We start from the raw sequence: 15,968 nt of genomic DNA on the forward strand, positions 1-15,968 counted from the left end.
GTAGGCATTTGGTGTATAGACTGCTGGCAAATGGTTCACGTGTGGGAGAGATTTTGTAGCTGGGCAGGAGCTGGCAGGACTTAGAGGAGGAAAGTGCCAGCAGTGCCTCTGTGGCTTTGAGGAGACTTGGGGTCAGGGGCTTGGTGGGAAGGTGTGCAAATACTAGGAACTAGAGCAACATGGTCCTGGCCATGTGGCAACGGAGTTGAGCAGCACTGTTGCGTGTGGGGTGGGGGTGGAGGAGGACAGGCTAGATGGGCTGCCCGGGTGTTCTAGGCGGTGCCTTGGGCACCCCCACTTCCTGTTGGAGCTCCGGCTGAAAAGCCCGAGGAGAGCGGGAGCCCCGGGAAGGGCTTGTGGGCAAAGGAGCAGTGCTCACTGGTCTCCCGTGCCTTCCGCCTACCTGGGGACAAGCAGGGCTCTTGTTGAGACCCAGGGTCCTGGGATGGCCAGGAAGGTGTGTGCTGGGATGAAGCCGCAGCTGTGGTCTTGGCTCATTACAACCTTAAAAAATCGGGACCCCTTTCTAGGTTTCCCAGAAACTCTAGGGCCTTCCCCAGCGGAAGCTCAAGACAGAGAGGGGCTTCTTCCAAGGACACCTGTACAAAGGCCAGGACATTTCACAGGAGGCTCAGAAAGCTTTGGAGAGAATCCCATTGTTAGAAACACTGCTGATTTGCACTTGAAGGGACAGGCAGGAGGAGGTAGAGAGGGGCCCTGGACCCTCTGGATTCCACTGGCAGGACCCATGGGGAGGAAGCTTCAGGGCTGCAAACACTACCTGCCTTTTTTTCCCTCCCTTTGGCGGTGGGAGCGGGGTGGGGAGAATCTCAGACTCCACTCTTGGTGCACAGCCCAACCTGAGGCCTGACTGGGGCTTGATCTCACAGCCCAGAGAGGACCTGAGCTGAGATCACAAATCCGCTGCTTCACTGATGGAACCACCCAGGCGCCCCAAACATAGGCTGCCTTTTGTGGAAAAAGAATAATTCAGAGGGTGGACCCAGGAGCCCAGAGGCAGAGCCAGGAAGCCTGGAGGCCCTGATGGAGCAGGATCAGGCCCAAGGGCTCCTGTATGCCGGCCCCTCAACTCTGAATAGCAGTGTCTGGAGCAGTTGGCCCAGGTGGGGTCCATTGTGCATTGTGTATATATGTGTGTGTGTGGGGGTGGGGTCTGGGGTTAGAGCAGACACGATGTCTCTAGCTCACAGGTCTTCAGACTGAGACGATGTCCATACCAGAAGAGTCCTTCTTGGGGGATAGATTCTGGTCTTGGGGCTGGTGTTATAGGATGAGACTTGGAGGCCTTGAGGGGCTTGTCTCTAACCCGTGGCCAAAGGGTGGACTGGAGTGGTCTTAAACGAGGGTGAGGAGGCTGGGTTGGCTGGAGCAGGGGTGTTACACATGTAGACTTAGGCTGAGTGAGGTGGGCAGTAGCAAATGTGAGATCTTTTTTAGGTTCTAGAGGAATCATTCTGGCTTTTAGCTTCATATTTAAATTCTTGGAATGCTCTTAAACAACAAGGAAATCAATCTTCAGACATCAGTTCTTGCCTTTTGATGCCGTTAGCATAATCTAGTATTTTCTATATGAGTGTTACAAATAACCAATAGGCTAGGATCCAGTCCTCTTTATTCTTGGCTCTTGTACATCAAATGAAGAAGTGTCAGAACTAAAGTTTGTCCTGCATGATTAATTCTTCACACTTTCAGGCTGATTGCTATCTCGCTTCCATTGGTGATTCATTTTCGTATCTCCCCATGTGTAGACATGGTCAGCTTATCAGGATTGTCATCCTGTGTCCCCCAGCTTGTTTTCGTGTGTTAGAAAGCCGCTCTTGTTTCTTCCTGCTCTATCAGGAACCTCTCCCTTTGTAGGAAGACATCAGTAGATCCTCAGGTGAGTCAGCGGTCTCTGCCTGAACCAAAACCCTGCACTTTTGGCTTTCTGGATCATGGGGGTGGCTTTTCTGTTTAACAGAGGTCTTTTTATTCCGTGTAGGCAAAGTCCCATCACTGTGCTAACTCTTGCATGTTAACAGGTGAGCAGTCGTTTTTGAACCTGGGCTGGCGAGTGGGAGGAAGTGTGCCTTTTTGATGATCAGTTCTGCTTATTTTGTTTAAGGGTGGTTCTAATATGTTTTTTCTGTTTGTGTGCATATGTGTGTGTAGACATGTGTTTTTTGCTTTACTGTCACTGTTTCCTTTGCTTTCCAGTGTGCAGGCTTTACTTGGACCTTATGCCACTTTGTAAAACTCACATTTCAAAGATGCATGTTGTTTTCCAGAAAAATGATTCCCTCTGTGCAGCATATGAACCCAAGTCTCCAAATATTGGCACTAAGGACATTGATGACTGGCTTTCCAACAAAGGCACCAACTGTAGGTGTCCTCAGCTCTCTGCCTGGCCGCATGCGCATTAGGGGCCGCTGAGTGTGGACGGTGGGATGCAGACCTGTCCTGTCTCTAAGAGCAGGATAAAAGCATCTACCCCGTAGGATGTTGGGAGTTCAGGGAGACCCTGAGTGCCACACGAGCAGCCGTGGTTACCAGGAGACCCATGTACTGCATCACCACAGCCCTGCACAGTGCTGCACGGTGCTTCATCCTTCACCACCACTCAGGGCAGGGATGGTCTTCGGGCAGAATAACCGGCCCTTGGGAAGCAAGAAGCCAATGACAGAGGTGTCCTAGCCATTTCATGGAGGCTGAGATGTGGGTGGGTGTGCCTGGGGAGGGGTCCCAGGGCTCAGTCAGGTGTGTGCTGCTCCCTCAAGTCTGTGCCAGGCCATGTGTGGGGCATGTGGCATGTCCCCATGTGGCTCTGAAGGTGATTCTGAGAGTGCTTTCCAGTGTGACAGCTTTTCTTGTCCTTGGCATGCACTCTGGGTAAAAGGCAGAATTTTAGTTTCTTTTTCTTTTTTTTAAGATTTTATTTATTTGACAGAGAGCACAAGTAGGCAGAGCAGCAGGCAGAGGGAGAGGGAAAAGCAGACTCTCCACTGAGCAGGGAGTCCGATGTGGGATTTGATCCCAGGACCTTGGGATCATGACCTGAGCTGAAGGCAACTGCTTAACCGACTGAGCCACGCAGGTGCCCCAGAATTTTAGTTTCCAGAGGAACTTTCTTCCTATCCTCGGGCAGAATTGGGCCTCTCCTTGAGCCTGTGGTTGACGCAGGCAGGCGAGATGAGGCTGTACGAGTTCTCTCTCGATGCACAACAGGTTTCCCCCAAACTTAGTGGCTCATAAGAAGGATATTCTCAAAAAAAAAAAAAAAAGGATATTCTCTGTTTCTGTGGCTTAGTGGGGTCCTTTCTTTTGGGCTCTCACACGACTGCAGTGGAGAAGTTGGCTGGGGCTGGGGTCCCATCTGAAGGCTTGACTGGGGAAGGACCCATGTCCAGCCACACTCACGGATATTGGCCATGGATTGCCCTCTGTTCCTCAGCAGGTGGCTTCTCCATATAGCAGCTAGCGTAGAGCATGCAAGCAGGAAGGGAGCCAGCCGGATGGAAGGCTGGTGTAGCTCAGTTTCGGAAGGGATGGCCTGTCACTTCTGTTGCTGAACACCTGCTTGCCAGCCAGCTGACACCCAAGGAGAGGGGATCAGCCAGGAGTGTGAAACTGGGTGGGGATTGCTGGAGCCACTTTAGAAGTCAGCCTACGGCAGGGCGCTCTTGGATGGTTGGGCATCCATGGCCATGGGCCGCAACCGCAACCTCATTGTTGTACAGAAGTGAACTTAGAATGGGCCACAGACTTAAATGTAAAGTGTAACACTGGTGGAAAATCACTGCACTTCAGAGCTGGGCACAGTTCTTAGTCTTGACCCCAAAAGCATGATCTGTGAAAGGAAGCATTACTGAAACAGACCTTGTCATAGGTAAAAGCTTTTGTTCGGTGAAGGAGCTTGTTAGGAGGATGGAAAGACAAAATGCACAGGAGGAGAAAAACCTTTGTAAACGACACACCTCACAGAACCTGTATCCAGAATATATCAAAAGTCTCAAAATTCAAAATAACTCCAGTTGAAAAATGAGTGAAAGGGGGTGTCTGGGTGGCTCCATCAATGAAACATCCCTTTGGTAGTGATCAGGGTCCTGGGATCGAGCCCTATGTTGGGCTCCATGCTCAGCGGGGAGTCTGCCTCTCCCTCTCCTCACTCGTTTTCTCTCGAATATATAAATAAAACGTTTAAAAAAATTAAAGAAAGGGAGCCAGAGGGTGTGAAGGGGGCATGGCAGAGGAGCCGGAGGAGGGGACTGTCCCTGGATGCTCCTGCTTGTCCAAGTGGCTGGCGTACACCAGTGCCGACACTGAGTGCTGCTGAGAACCAGGTGTGGGGTCTGGAGGCCTCCCGCAGCGCTGGTGGGAGGTCCACCACTCTGGAGACAAGCTTGACTACTTCTTAAAAACCGAACATGCAGCCCCCATAAGCCCTGTACTTGTGTTCCAGGCTTTAATCCCAGAGGGAAAACACGCATTCACACAAAAACCCGTACCTGAATGTTCACTGGGCTCGTGATCGGAGCTTCCCCAAACTGGAGACAACCCGGATGCCTTTGGACAGGCGAACAGGAAACTGGTGTGGTGCGCAGGCGGGATCCCCACAGGGACCGATGGTGTCGCCGGTGCTGTAGTGGGTGTGAGAGTGTACTCTTATTTTGCAAGACCTTATCCTACAGGGAAAGGACCATTCACAGAGACTTCTCTGAAGTACAAAAGATTTGTAACCACACATTGAAAAGCACACCGCATTTCTGAACACATTGACCCAGAATGACCAATGCCAAGACATGTTCTAGCAAAATTACTGGACTTGAAAGAAAAAGAAAATTCATTTGGACATCTTTTTTTTTTTTTTTTTTTTTAAGATTTTATTTATTTATCAGAGAGAGAGGGCGAGAGAGCAAGCACAGGCAGACAGAGAGGCAGGCAGAGGCGGAGGGAGAAGCAGGCTCTCTGCCGAGCAAGGAGCCCGATGTGGGACTCGATCCCAGGACGCTGGGATCATGACCCGAGCCGAAGGCAGCTGCTTAACCAACTGAGCCACCCAGGCGTCCCTCATTTGGACATCTTATTTAAAACAAAAACAAAACAAAAAAAAACAACCTACGGAAAAACAGTAGATTATCAGACTTATTGACAGAAGTATTTTATCCTAGGAGATGGCAAGTGGTAGCATGTTTACAAGATGGGAAGAGTGAAAACGTGCATCAAGGAATTTATGTCCAGAAAACACAACTTGCAAGTATAAAGGGCACAGGGCATTGTTATCCACATGGGATAACTCCAAACAACCTGCTCCTGGGAGCCCTTCCTGAGGAATCTGCTGGAAAATGAGCTCTGATGGCCAACAAGATCAGGAAACAATTTTTGCAGTGATTGTGGTGGTGCTGCTGCTGGCTTGGGCTGCTGCTGATGTGGAGAGGGGCGTCCCTCTGCCTGCCGCTGCCCCTGTTTGTGTGTGCGTGCCCTCCCTCTCTGACAAAATCATGAAAAAAAAAAAAAGGCAGGGGAGGACGGGCAGACACAAGGCTTGTGTTTATAGTGATCACATTGTGGGTGCTAGCCTTGGTACCCTGACACTGTATCCTCCGTGTGGGACAAAGGACACACACTTGCACCCGGTGAAGAGCTTCCAGAAGAGCTGTGTGGTCCAGGGTCAGCCAAAGTCGGAGGGTGAGCAGCTGCCAGACCACAGAGTCTGACTCAGCAGTAGAGAGGGGTGAGCTGTGCAGACGCCTAGCCCCAGCGAGTCTGAAGGAATCCTCCAGTCCAAGAGGCTGTGTACTGCATGGGTCCTTGTACAGAGTGGATGGGAAGGGAGATGACAGAAGTGGAGGGCAGGTCAGCAGCCTGCAGGGATTCTGTGGGTATCGTGCACATCCATCTGTAGCTGAGCATTTGGTCTGAATCTTTTTTTCTTTTTAAGATTTTTATTTATTTATTTGACAGAGATCACAAGTAGGCAGAGAGGCAGGCAGAGAGAGAGAGAGGAGGAAGCAGGCTCCCTGCTGAGCAGAGAGCCCGATGCAGGACTCTATCCCAGGACCCTGAGATCATGACCTGAGCCGAAGGCAGCAGCTTAACCCACTGAGCCACCCAGGCGCCCCTTGGTCTGAATCTTATCTGTAATCTATACTTTATACTTAATATCCGTATCTAATGTGTATTATCTTTACCTGCCCTCATGCTTTTGCTGCTGAAAAGCTTTAGAAACAGTGACCATCCTTTGCCCTCATATTGTGATCTTGAAATCCCGTTAGTCACCATGAGGGCCTCTTGACAGAATGGCCAGTCCAAGGTGTTGGGATGTTCGTGATGAGCCTGGGCGAGGAATGTCTGGGAGGGTCACACCCAGAGGACTTGGCAGTGACCTGGAGAGGCCTCCTTGCTGGCCAAAGCTGGGACAGTTTGATCTTCAGTGGGGACAAGAAATGTAACAGATGAAAACCCATGAAAATGTTTTACATTCATAACTTGATAATGCTATTTTGGAAAAAGCACAAAATGGGCCACTTTTGGGAGATATTGAGAGCCACTGAAGAGTGGAGGGGACAGTGTGTCTGGCCTGACCTGAATGAGCTGTGCCACGGGGCCAGCAGGCTTGCTGACAATACCCACTCCCTCTCTGGCCCTCTGCCTTGTCCACTGGAACGATGTGTTCTGGGCCCCTTAGAGACTGACAGATGTACTCAGACTTGCCGCCTAGGCCAAGAGGCTCGGAGGCATGCTTCTGCCTTCTGTGAATCTGCTTGAGAGAACAACCTTACCCCTCCTGCTGCGCAGGTGGGGCTGTGAGATCTGCTTAAAGGTCTGGTGCTGGGTTGATCTGCTCTGCTCCTCTGTGTGTCCCTGGTGCTCTACGAAATTGGGGACTTTCAGAGAAGAACCACAGCGGCTGTGGATCGTCCTCTGCATGGGGTCCTATCTGTTACCCTGCATGAACCCTAGACGGCCTGGACTGGCTTGCCTCCTTCTGGTCTTCAAGAGCCTTCTCAGTGTGGGGACGCTTCCCCGTCCCTCCCGCACCTCCTCACAGGGTCCCCACGTGGGGCAGTGCCACGCCAGGATTTTAGTAGATAAGTGCAGACACAGCTACTGGAATAAGGGCACATCCGCATGCACAGCCCAACAGTACCAGGTGTCAGTGGCCGCTTGGACCGCACAGTGAGCGGCAGCGCCTGGCATCCCCGCCGCCCCTGACCTTGTCCGCCAACATCGGTGGTGTGACTCGTGTGGTCAGAGCGGAGTCGGATCCAAGCCCTGGATCAGTCCGCCACCAGCAGGAAGTCAAGAGGAAGGAGACTGTTGGGTTTGCCAGAGGACACAGCAGCCACATCCAGGCCTTGGGCACCTCTGTGGCTCCGAGTCACTGAGGGAACATCAAGTACAGATACCGGCAGTGTTGGGGCAGTCGCCTCGGGGCTACAACAGTTTTTATTTTTATCTTTTTTATTTAAAAAAAAATTTATTGCATGATGTTTTCTCTTTTTTTTTCTCTTCCTTTTTAAGATTTTTTTTTCTTTAATTTGAGAGAGGGTGAGTCAGAGTGAGAGCACCAAGACAAGGGAGGGTCAGAGGGAGGAGCAGGCTCCCCGCTGAGCAGAGAGCCCAGTGTGGGACTCCATCTCGGGACCCAAGGATCATGACCTGAACTGAAGACAGACCAACTGAGCCACCCAGGCGCCCCATCCAGAAATTTTTAAAGGCAAGGAAGTGGGGATTTTCAAGTCAGGCTGACGGCGACCTAGTGAACCAGGGGCATGTCAGGGGGCGTGAGCACTTCCTGGGGAGCCTTGTGATAAATAGCTTTGAGCTATCACTCACATACTATATAGTTTGCTCATTTAAAGTGCACAGTTCAGTGGCTTCTAGTACACTCAAAAGAATGGGGCATGCACTGCACAGGCTGGCTCCTTCCTCGGCCACTATTGCCTGCATCCCTTGTCCCTGCTGCTCAGGACACTGCAGGCTGGTGGCCTCCCCCGCCTGCTTGCTGTCTGCTGAATGCCCGGTCTGGTCCCATGTCAGGCCTGGGCACTGGCCGAGCCCTCTGGCTGGCCCACACTGCTTGTTTGCCAGGTACCAGGCCACCAGGAAAAGCCACTGGGTGCAGATAAGGAGAATGGAGGTGATGGAGGTGCCTGCCCTACACGAGGGGTGCAAGTGTGGAGTGGTACACGACCCCCGGGGGGTCGGCCAGCCCTCGGAAGCCTCGCATGTGTTATGGATATAAATGTAAACAAAACTTTAGAAGATGATTTTGGAAAAAGTATGTATAACTTTTGGGATGGGAAAAGGAGACCATCCAAAGCAAGAAGAATGAATTTATTTTTTATTTTTATTTTTTTTTATTTGTCAGAGAGAGAGCAAGCACAGGCAGACAGAGAGGCAGGCAGAGGCGGAGGGAGAAGCAGGCTCCCTGCCGGGCAAGGAGCCCGATGTGGGACTCGATCCCAGGACGCTGGGATCATGACCTGAGCCGAAGGCAGCTGCTTAACCAACTGAGCCACCCAGGCTTCCCAAGAAGAATGAATTTAAATAAAAAGTTTTTGAGGAAGATGGCCTTGGGTCTGGCTGGAGGGGCCACCACCACCCCTTTCCTTCCTCTGCCTTGGCACAGCCAAATCCACCAAACTGGCCCAGCGGAAGGCAAGCAGAGGCAGTGGGTGATTGGAGGACTCTGGAACCCTGAGCCTGAGGCAGAGAAAGGTGAGCTGGTGGAAGTTGAGCTGTGGGATCTAGGACTCACTGCAGACCTTCTTCCCAGGGTCTGATACACATTTGTCCCTGAGGCCAATGCCCTGTGCCTCCTGTTCCTAATTCAGTAATCAGAAAGCAAACAAATAGAAGCCAGAGGTGAAAAAGCTGCATCATTTCTTTACTACGTAAATATCAAAAAATGAGTGAGCATCCAACTGTGGGACATCCCCGGAAAGGCAGAACCACGGGGGCAGTGACAAGACTTGTGGTTGTGGGGGCTGGGGGGTGGGGGGAGGAGGGCGAACAGGGAGCACGGGGCATGTGGGGGCTGGGAAGCAACTCAGTGATACTGCAGTGGTGGGTGCCTGTCCTGCTGCCCTCGTCCAGACCCACAGAGCATGCCCCATCAGGGGGACCCTGATGTCATCTGTGGACTCTGGGAGATGAAGCTCCAGAGCTGCTCTCATCCTGGGTAGGTGTCCGGGGCAGTGCTCTGAAATTGGCACCATCCTGGTCATCCATTATGTTTGGCATCTGTAGTCGGGTTCTGGAGAAAGAAGCAACAGGAAGCAGAGTGATACATCAATACGTTACAGTACTACGGTACTTGTTCTTTTTCATACAATAAGACAGACACATATCAGACAAGTCCTTCTGTGTCTGGCTTATTTCACCAAGCACAGTGAAGTTTCATCCCTCTTGTAACAGGTGTCAAAACATCCTTCCTTTTGAAGGGCGTGCCATATTCCACCGGAGTGATGGGTGCCATTTTGTTTTTCCATCAACGGGGTTTTGGGTCACTTTGTCCCTCTGACTTGTGACTAAAGCTACTGTGAATGGCTTACAAATTCCTCTTTAAGACCCAATCTTCAGTTCTTTAGTGTGTATACCCCCAGAGGTGCAGTTGCTGGGTCATATGGTAATTCTGTTTTTAGGGTTTTGAAGAACCTCTGTTCTGTTCCTTGTGGCCACCTCTTTGTTTTTAAAGCAGTGTTTCTTGAAGAGCAAATATTTTCAATGTTGATAAAGTTCAATTTGTCAGTTTTTTAAAACTTTATGATTTGTGCCTTTTGTGTATTTTTTTAAAAGATTTTATTTATTTGACACAGAGAGAGATCGTAAGTAGGCAGAGAGGCAGGCAGCCGGTGGGGAAGGAGGCTCCCTGCTAAGCACAGAGCCTGATGCGGGGCTCGATCCCAGGACCCTGAGATCATGACCTGAGCCCAAGGCAGAGGCTTAACCCACTGAGCCACCCAGGCACCCCAACCTTTTGTGTATTTTTGACTATATTTCTGTTACTGACTTCTTGTTTAATTCTGTTGTAGTCATGGGATATGCTCTGTAGGATTTCTGTCCTTGCAGGTGTGTTCAGCAGATGGTAACTGGGCATGCAGCTGCTCGTGGAGAATGTTCCAGGCGCGCTGCAGGATGCATTCCACTGTGGATGAGCTGGAACTGGTGGGTAGTGGTGTTCACATTCGAGGCATCCTTCCTGAGTTTCCAGATTCCTCGCTCTGTGAGCCACTGTTTACAGGCCAAGAGGAGAGTTGAAACCTCCACATGTAGTTGTGGGTCTGCCTCTTCCTCCCCTTAGTTCTTTTGGCTTTTTCACGTATTTGTGAACTCAGCTGTTAGGGTCCTTGCATCCTTTTTTTTTTTTTAAGATTTTGTTTATTTATTTGACAGACCACAAGAAGGCAGAGAGGCAGGCAGAGAGAGATGGGGAAGCAGACTCCCTGCTGAGCAGCGATCCTGATGCGGGGCTCAATTCCAGGACCCTGGGATCATGACCTGAGCTGAAGGCAGGGGTTTTAACCCACTGAGCCACTCAGGCGCCCCAGGGTCCTTGCATCTTTCTGAAGAAATGACCCTCTTCTCCTTAGAAAATGTCTTTCTTACTGCCGGGTAACTCTCCCTGATATACCCTTGCCAGCCTTTGTTCCCCCATGGTAAACAATTTGTTGCTCACAGGGTGAGAAAGTAAGATGTCCTTAGGGAGAAGCACAGACAAGCTATTTACAGAGATGAAGAAAATTCACAACGGCAAGCACGTTTGTGAGGCAGGCAGACCGGGCAAGCTCACCAAAGCTGATGGCGGAACAGAATCAAGGCAAGAGCCCTATGGATTTGTTTTAAAAATAAAAAAGGCACTTCTGAAAAACCTGCAGGAAGATAAAAGGAAACAAACCAGTTACTTCAGCCCTCTTTAATGCGAAGAGCAAAACCACCCAGGTTGGGTGTCAAGGACATGGACATTCAAACGACGGCTCTGCTCCCAACACTGGTGAAGTCGGCTGGTTCTGTCCTTTGAGGAACATTTCACGGGGGTGGCACTGGGAGTTCTTGCAGCTGCCTTGAGGGGCCTTGGTTCCTGTGTGCCTCTGTGTCTGAGCCCTACGCCCTGTGGCCCTCCCAAATCCAAGACCCACAGTGATCTGAGCAGAGTGGCACCCTCTCCCGCCCGGCTCCTCCCCATCTCCCCATCTCGCTGTGGAGCGAGGGCTGTGCCTGCAACACTCTTTTGACTGGAGTTAATGTGGGGGTCTCTTTTTCTAGCCTTTTACTTGATGCACATGCATCTGTGTGTGTTCTGGGACTGTTCCCATGTGTGGGTGTGTGACCAGTGAGCCCTCTGGGGCTGTGTGAGGTGAGGGTTGCAGCTGGGCCCCCTCCCCCCAGGGTATCACAGCACTGCCACAGGGCAGTGGGCTCTTTTTCCCTGCCAGGACCCTGCAGTTGTGGGTGTGGGGAGGGGCACAGACCCAGCCCTGTGGGTGTGCTGCTTGCCAATAGCAGGTGTTTGGAGACTCGTGCTTTGGGTTCCGATTGCCCTTCACAAAAAGCTGCTCTGCCCCTGCCACCCCTTCCACTCTGAGCCCCTGAGCCCTGAGCTTCACCTGCCTCAGGGCCTTTGTCTGGCTCCTGTCCTGAGGGCTCCCTGCTGGGCATCCAGACCATATAATGACTCCTGCTGTTTCCTGGCAGCCCCTACTTCCATTACCTGTGCCGGGTGATGGTCCTTCTCTCAGCCCAGCCTGTGCACTCCTGCTCTGGAGAAGAGCCTTTCCCCAGAGGATCATCCCATAGTCCCCATCCCGGCCCCTCAGATACTGTGCCTACTTCTTTCCAGAACACAGGACACATTATGCGAACCAAGGTCATAGAAAAGGCCCAGAGCCCAGAACTCTGAGTGTGGCAGGCCCGGGAGTGAGTCCCAGGATCTGCACAGGGCGCGGGGCATGCACGGTGCCCTGGAGTCATGGCTGAGCCCTTGCTCGGTCCAGACATATGCTCTCTTGGCCACCCCAGTGGTTGCCAGGCTGGTGCTGGTTTCTGACCCCTCCTCTGGGCCCCAGTTTTCTCATCTGTAAAATGGGAAACGAGTACACCCAGGACTGACTGGATGCAAGGACACTCTGGCCAGGGGACGTGGCTGCATGCATGGCAGAGGAATTACTGTGGATACTGCCAGCTGCTCCCGTGATTCCTGGGGACAGCAATGGAGCGAGGGTGGGCCAGGGCATCCCAGATTGGCACTCAGCTCCTGAGTCATGAGCTCTCCTGTCAGAAAACTGTGTAGTTTAGTGCACCGCCCTCTCCCCATCCTGGTGTCATTTATAAAAAGCTTCCTTCAAAGTCTAGCCTGAGAGATGCTCTAGGATCAGAAGTTCACTCAACTCTGACAAAGCAGCATTCCACATCTCCTTAGAACTGTCCAGTGACAACAATGAAAATACAGAAAGGGAAATTAGAGAATCGATTCCATTTACTATAGCACCAAGAACCGTAAGATACCTGGGAATAAACCTAACCAAGGAGGTAAAGGATCTGTACTTGAGGAACTACAGAACACTCATGAAAGAAATTGAAGAAGACACAAAAAGATGGAAGACCATTCCATGCTCTTGGATTGGAAGAATAAACATTGTTAAAATGTCTATACTGCCTAGAGCAATCTATACTTTTAATGCCATTCCGATAAAAATTCCACTGGTATTCTTCAAAGAGCTGGAGCAAATAATCAAAAAATTTGTATGGAATCAGAAGAGACCCCGAATCGCTAAGGAAATGTTGAAAAATAAAACTGGGGGCATCACGTTACCCGATTTCAAGCTTTATTACAAAGCTGTGATCACCAAGACAGCATGGTACTGGCATAAAAACAGACACATAGACCAGTGGAACAGAGTAGAGAGCCCAGATATGGACCCTCAACTATATGGTCAATTAATCTTTGACAAAACAGGAAAAAAGGGGCGCCTGGGTGGCTCAGTGGGTTAAAGCCTCTGCCTTCGGCTCGGGTCATGATCCCAGGGTTCTGGGATCGAGTCCCGCATCAGGCTCTCTGCTCAGCAGGGTACCTGCTTTCCTCTTTCTTTCTCTCTCTGCCTACTTGTGATCTCTCTCTGTCAAATAAATAAATAAAATCTTAAAAAAAAAAAAACAAAAACCAGGAAAAAATATACAGTGGAAAAAAGACAGTCTCTTCAATAAATGGTGCTGGGAATACTGGACAGCTATATGTAGAAGAATGAAACTTGACCATTCTCTTACACCATACACAAAGATAAACTCAAAATGGATAAAAGACCTCAACATGAGACAAGAATCCATCAGAATCCTAGAGGAGAACATAGGCAGTAATCTCTTCGATATCAGCCACAGCAACTTCTTTCAAGATATGTCTCCAAAGGCAAAGGAAACAAAAGCGAAAATAAACTTTTGGGACTTCATCAAAATCAAAAGCTTCTGCACAGCAAAGGAAACAGTCAACAAAACAAAGAGGCAACCCACGGAATGGGAGAAGATATTTGCAAATGACAGTACAGACAAAAGGTTGATATGGATCTATAGTGAACTCCTCAAACTCAACACACACGAAACAAGCAAACATATCAAAAAATGGGCAGAAGATATGAACAGACACTTCTCCAATCAAGACATACAAATGGCTATCAGACACATGAAAAAATGTTCATCATCACTAGCCCTCAGGGAGATTCAAATTAAAACCACATTGAGATATCACCTTACACCAGTTAGAATGGCCAAAATTAACAAAACAGGAAACAACATGTGTTGGAGAGGATGTGGAGAAAGGGGAACCCTCTTCCACTGTTGGTGGGAATGCAAGTTGGTGCAGCCTCTTTGGAACAGTGTGGAGATTCCTCAAGAAATTAAAAATAGAACTTCCCTATGACCCTGCAATTGCACTCCTGTGTATTTACCCCAAAGATACAGATGTCATGAAAAGAAGGGCCATCTGTACCCCAATGTTTATAGCAGCAATGGCCACGATCGCCAAACTATGGAAAGAACCAAGATGCCCTTCAATGGACGAATGGATAAGGAAGATGTGGTCCATATACACTATGGAGTATTATGCCTCCATCAGAAAGGATGAATACCCAACTTTTGTAGCAACATGGACGGGACTGGAAGAGATTATGCTGAGTGAAATAAGTCAAGCAGAGAGAGTCAATTATCATATGGTTTCACTTATTTGTGGAGCATAACAAATATAATGGAGGACAAGGGGTGTTAGAGTGGAGAAGGGAGTTGGGGTAAATTGGAAGGGGAAGTGAATCATGAGAGACTATGGACTCTGAAAAACAATCTGAGGGGTTTGAAGTGGCGGGGCGGTGGGAGGTTGGGGTACCAGGTGGTGGGTATTATAGAGGGCACGGATTGCATGGAGCACTGGGTGTGGTGAAAAAATAATGAATACTGCTTTTCTGAAAACAAATTAATTGAAAACAAAACAAAAGAACTGTCCAGTGACATCAGTACATTAAAGGCTCTGATGTGTCCTGCAAGGAAGCTGGAATAACATGGAGTTGCCAAGTGAACACCTATGGTCAGCACACTGAACGAATGGCTGAAAATACTATATTGTGGCTCCTTCTGGGATAAGACAGGGCAAGTCACTTGAAAGCATACTTGGCCTCATGTCCCCATTTGTACCTCCCTCTATCCCAGACTTGCCAGTTAGAAGCAAGGTGCAGCAAAGCTAAGTGACCGGACTCTTGCTTCCTGCTGAGTCATGGCCTTGGCAGTTTTGGCCGGTGGTGGAGTCAGATGATGGCCACTGGCAGGCTGGGCCATCTCTCCCTTTGCCTAGTGAGGCCTCAGTGGGTCTGCTTGTGTTCCCCAGTGAGGGCTGGTGAGCAGTGGGGGGACCATTTTCCCTGTGGGGGCTGGCAACTGAATGCCAGGAAGCATTGAGGGCTGAGGGAAGGGAGCAAGGGGGACTGTAGGAACTGTCCTTGTGGCAGCAGGGTGTGCAGGCTGTGTGGAGGGAGCTGTACACAGGGGCTGTGGCCCCACACCATCGTTCTGGGGGCTATGACCCCAGCCTGCAGGGCCCTGGCTTCCTGTTTTCAAATGGGGCTTTTAATTCCTATGTCAAAGGTCAAGTGAGTTGACTCCCTTAAGCATGGAGAGAACCTCAAAACCATGTAAAATAAAAACATAAGGACGTTTATCTCCCTGGAGAATGTCAACAGCCTCCCCTCAGTAGGGTCTGTCAGTGACATCTCAGCTTCTCCCCGACCAGGAACAGAGGCAGGCAGCAAGGAGCTGGGTTAACAGCCCGCTGCAGAGTGCTGAGTGCGGGTTCATTCCTAGAGCCTTGCTTGCTGGGAGCTCGTGGTCCAGATTCTGTCCACTCTGCAAAACTGTAAGCGCTCTAGTTTCTAGGCTGGGTGATGGCTGTAGCCACGGGTCGTGGCAAAAATGTGTTCCAGGAAGCCCCCAGGGGTGAGGGGAGCTGTAGTACCTCTGGTCTCCTGCAGAATAATGCAGGCCTGCATTATTCAAGGGTCCTTCCTCCAAAAAACCAAAACAAAACAAAAATCGCATCTTATGGTAGCATTGGTCTAAAGACAGATTAATATTGTGTATTAAAACACTTTCTTTGACCTCAAGTTTCACTTTTTCTTCTGACTTCCCTTTACTCTAAGCTCCACTTACTTGTCTATAACATGGGGACAATTTGAATCCCTCCCCCTGGCTGAGGCACAGCATGGGCCTGACAGATGACACTGTGGTAACTGGGCTCCCAGCCAACATGGGCCGAGCCCCTGACACAAAGCCATGGCAGGCTGGAACACATTCCATCGTGCTGGACAAGAAACTTGGGTCTCCTGGTCTGACCCTCCCACATGTGAGCACTGAGCCCCGGTGGTGACCTCTGGTCTGCTACTCTGTCCCTGAAGCTTCACCTCTGGCTGCAGGAGGGTTTGGAATGATCTCAC

At 50.2% G+C, this 15,968-nt stretch overlaps 1 long non-coding RNA gene across 1 annotated transcript; it reads right to left on the reverse strand.

Moving 5' to 3' along the window:
- Nucleotides 1-8,869: 8,869 nt before the first annotated feature.
- Nucleotides 8,870-10,411, reverse strand: LOC122919121. The gene is made up of 2 exons (XR_006386746.1): nt 10,016-10,411; nt 8,870-9,259 (listed from the first exon to the last, which is right to left on the reverse strand). It is a non-coding gene; the product is annotated as an uncharacterized LOC122919121 (long non-coding RNA).
- Nucleotides 10,412-15,968: the final 5,557 nt, after the last annotated feature.

Source organism: Neovison vison, chromosome 11 (genome assembly GCF_020171115.1).
Source record: "Neovison vison isolate M4711 chromosome 11, ASM_NN_V1, whole genome shotgun sequence".
Taxonomy (NCBI): domain Eukaryota; kingdom Metazoa; phylum Chordata; class Mammalia; order Carnivora; family Mustelidae; genus Neogale; species Neogale vison.